This window comes from Etheostoma spectabile, chromosome 23, assembly GCF_008692095.1.
Source record: "Etheostoma spectabile isolate EspeVRDwgs_2016 chromosome 23, UIUC_Espe_1.0, whole genome shotgun sequence".
Taxonomy (NCBI): Eukaryota; Metazoa; Chordata; class Actinopteri; order Perciformes; family Percidae; genus Etheostoma; species Etheostoma spectabile.
This window is the reverse complement of record NC_045755.1, coordinates 16,837,351-16,841,557: the sequence shown is the minus strand read 5'-3', so window position 1 is coordinate 16,841,557 and position 4,207 is coordinate 16,837,351. Positions and strand designations below refer to the sequence as shown.

The window sequence follows — 4,207 nt, the reverse complement described above, 5'->3', positions numbered from 1 at the left end:
GCCCTGGTTAAAAAAAAACAATGCAACTGATCTTAGCTGGTAATCTGTCTACAATGGAGTACAATGGAAATTTCTTAGTGACCCCAAACGTTTGACCCGTAGTGTATGTGTGAAAATGTAAGGTGTGGAAGTAAAATGTCTGTTGTAAAATGTTTACTCCAGTATTGTATAGATACTCAAAATTTCTACTTAACCAAGGTAACATAGTATTTGTACTTTGTTACTTGACACCTCTGGTCATAATTAAGTTCTCTGTGCTGCTGGAGGTTTGGTATTTCAAACTGCCTCCCTTCTTCGTGTGTGTCTTGAACCTGTTCCCAAAATCAGCATCAAATGAAAATTCTAAAAACGTTTCTCCAACACAGCGTCCCTGTGTGACAGCAGCAAATCAACACATTCTGATATTCACTCCTCAGCAGATCTGAGGGGAGCTACAGGGTTGAAGAGTGGCCGCTGCTGCCTGAGGGGCAGCTTGCCATAACTCATCTCAAAGTCCTTCTTAGTTTCCACAATAACGTCCAGGCTGCCAGAGCGGACATCATACCCGTAAGAGGCCAGCTTCTGGGTGCGATAAAGCACAATTTGCGTAGTGAGCTCCAGGATAATTGGAGATTCCTTCACCTGCCCCATGCTCACTCCAACATCCATCAGTCCTTGGAATCACCCTGTTACGACCCCTGTGGGGCTGTCCTGTGTAACTTTCTTGTGCTTGTCTGATTGGGTTAATCGTTGACATCTGAGGGCCCCAGTGTGTGCCGATTACTTAAGCCTGGTACTAGTGCAGGAGGGGAGTCTTCTTCTTGTCTCCGTCAGTGTAGGCGTCCCCCTTCAAGGATGTGGCTATGGTCGTTTTGAGTTCTTTGTTGCCTTATTTCTACACTTCAACATCTACACCTCCACTATGTTTTCACTCATCCACACCTTCATTACTGACTGGACTGATTGTCACACGACATGCTTTGTTTTGCGTTCTATTTAGACGTATGATTTATCGTTTGCTAAAATAAATTACTTTTGTTATACCTTTAAATGTGGTGTGTCTCCATACTTGTCACGGTCTAAGAGCCGGATCGGGACCCACCCCACCAGGGTGGGCATGGAGTAGTACAAAATGGCCGGGCAGCGGATCACAGTTTGCTTGAGTTTGTCCTTGCAGCAGGCAAGAGAACCCCCTCAACGTAGGCCAGTACCTGCTGTGTGGCCTCTGGCTGCAGCTCTGCAATGGAGGCTCTGAGGCTTGAAACCAGGCTGAGGAGCTCCTCTGTGATGAAGCCCTGCTCCCTCAGAAAGCCCAGACTGTCCCTCCAGGCTTGAGACGGCCGCAGCAGGATGAACGGGTTCTGGCTCAGGACGCTCTGCAGCCAGACGCGCAGGTTGACCTTATCTGCGCCCAGGTCCAGGTAGATCTCCCTCAGAGTGTGGATAACATCTTTGTTCAGCTCCACAGGTCAACTGAAGCTCTGCGGGCCGCTGGCCATCAGCTTGCCGATGATCCTGTTACTGAGGACTCTGAGACTCTGGAGGTAAAGGATAGTAGCCCCATTGCTTGCTATGGTGAGTTAATGTAAACAAAGATGCTGGGAACTTTCCAATGATGCTCATCAATTTACGCTTGTTGGGACACACAGACACCCAAAGGTCTCTCTGGGCGGCCACGTCCTCCGGCCGACACAGGGAAGCTTCAGGGTGATCACCCATGTCCCTCCACAGGTCTGCAATTTCTGACACATGCGCAGAGTTCTCAGACAGAACCCATCCCCTGAACTTCTGTACCTTTCGATTGTCCACTGACAGCTGATAGAGGGAGTCCACTGTGAGCTGGTTTTCCAGTGTTTGGTTGGGAGAAGTCACCGTGAAGGCGGAGGCAGAGGGAGCGATGAGGAGCCTCATCCTCTGGCAGTGGGTGCACAGGGACGCAGTGGTGACACAGCCAATCTGCACGGAGAACAATAAACACGTCTAAGTGCAGTGAACTTGGAAGGTGGCACCCTAGCCACAAGTTTCCTAGTTTGATCTTACAAATGCATTTAGTTAAACACTGACGCCTTAAAAAATAAGTGTGTAAAAAAACTAGGACTCATTGCAGCTGCGACTTAATATTCCTCATCCCAGGTTACACACTCAGTTACCAGTTTATTAGCTACACCAAGATAAAACTACTGACCCCGCAGGGCTGCAAATAACAATAATTTATGATTGACTAATTTATATGCAAATTTATTTTCTAGTTTTATCACATTATTGTTTGGTGAATAAAAATCACAGCAACAAAGTTGACATAATCCAATTACTTGTTTTGTCAAAACAATAGTCCAAAACACAAATACATTTCATTTACTACTACTACTACTAATAGAAGAAGAAATATTTATATTCAAAAGCTGGGACCAGTGATTTTTCTTTGAGTATTTATAGATTTCTAGTAGCCTAATTCATAAGAAAAAGAAAGAAAAAAGTATTTAAAAAAAATAATGTGTTAATTTGTTTTATTCTTTCTGATCCTGTTAACTTTACCTTATTTTAGGGAGGCTATGAGCTGAATAACAGGGCCCTTATGCTCTAAAAAGAAGAAAAAAAATAATTCAAAATGTTACTATAGTTTTAAAGTTAAAATGATTTCTACAACCACACTTTAAGATTTGCATTTAGGTTTTGCCCCTTAAAAACCTTTAGTTTACCTGGGGGCCCACATGAATGCAGTCACTACACAAGTTTTCTACAAAGAAATAAAGACCGCAGTGCATGCATACTGGAGTACATGTTACGAACCAAGAGGATTAGGTGTCAACCTGTTTTGCTTAGAGGATAGAACAGACAAAGGGAACAGTACACTGTGTCCTGTCTGATGGCTAACACATGCGGTGTTACGTTAATAGTAGGCCTATGTATTGTATACTGTAACATAAACTAACGTTTCGTTATTACCAGTGCCCACAACTACAAGTAACACAAGACACAGAAAACATGCAAGACGTAATAGCGCCAAAGAAAACACAGAGAGAACGTTTATTTATGTAAAAATAAATTATAAAACAGTTAATTTTACCAGTTTTCAAGCCTTGCAGCAGGAGGACTCCACAAACACCCATTGATCTGCTGTCATAACATGAGAGGAGGAGCTGGGCGGAGTCACTGAGCAACCTGGGGAGAACGATACATACTGTAGCCCGGAGGAGGCGGAGGAGGATGGAAGGCGGGGGGCGGTGTTTAATATCCAGTCCCTCCTACCGGACCATTTACGACCGCCGCCACGTGTATTTTGCTCGTCTGACCCACCCCTCCATATGAACCACCTTCATGAACGTGGTATACTGCTAGTGTCTAAAATGTAAAAGCTACATCGGTTAGCTATGAAATTCGTTCCGTTTTAACTTTCCTCTTTCGGCTGTGCTAACTAGCTATAAGCTAACGCAGGCTACCATGTAAGGATACACAACTTGACTGAATAATTAGACTGTGTTATGCTTGTTATTACAATACATTAGCTACACTACGGCTAAGACACGAATGGATAACCTTACACGAATTATTAAGCTACGAGTTATCGCTAAATGCTACATAGTAACACATTTGTGACATAGTTGTGGTGACAAACTAGCTAGCTTACAAAAACTAACGTTAGCGTTAGCTTAACTGTTTTTATGGGGTTCTGTATACCCCGGGCCTCTTCAGCAACTTAAAACATATATGCTGATGTCGTATATCTGCTCCCTCTCAATGTTGTTTACAACAGAATCTGTAGATTTGTTCTCGGATGTCCTTTCACAACTCGGCATTGTATTATGTATGAAATACTTGCTCTACCATCACCCTCAAAAAGAAGACACCAGCATTGGTTGCAGTTTATTTATAAATGTAGGATATACATTTCAATTACCCTTGTTATCTAAAACAGATTATGGTACATTTTTCCTCTACCTATCTCTTGAGACACTCTACACAGTTCTTTTTTTCTGTCCCTGCTGTAACTTTCGAAGAAGCCTCCTCAGATTGAAAATAATCTAGCTAAACATTCAATCCATTCTATCTCTCCACTCCTTTAAAATGCCCTGTTTTCCTATTACAGTACTTGTACCTGTCCGTAATCCTCTACGATACCATGATAACACTTTTTCTAAAGGTCCCATGACATGGTGCTCTTTGGATGCTTTTAAATAGAACTTAATGGTCCACTAATACCATATCTGAAGTCTCTTTCCCAAAATTC

The 4,207-nt window shown here is 42.9% G+C and overlaps 1 protein-coding gene and 1 pseudogene across 1 annotated transcript in view; one reads left to right on the top strand and one right to left on the bottom strand.

The window, feature by feature from the left end:
• Positions 1 to 6: 6 nt before the first annotated feature.
• LOC116673476 (transcription termination factor 2, mitochondrial-like) overlaps positions 7 to 4,207 on the bottom strand; it is a 5,413-nt pseudogene continuing 1,212 nt past the window's right edge.
• The window catches only part of ppfibp1a (PPFIA binding protein 1a), a 105,345-nt gene continuing 104,531 nt past the window's right edge, over positions 3,394 to 4,207 (top strand). Inside the window, exon 1 of the mRNA XM_032505595.1 lies at positions 3,394 to 3,422. The gene's annotated coding sequence lies outside the window, so the exon portion shown is untranslated. The remainder of the gene's footprint in view (positions 3,423 to 4,207) is intronic.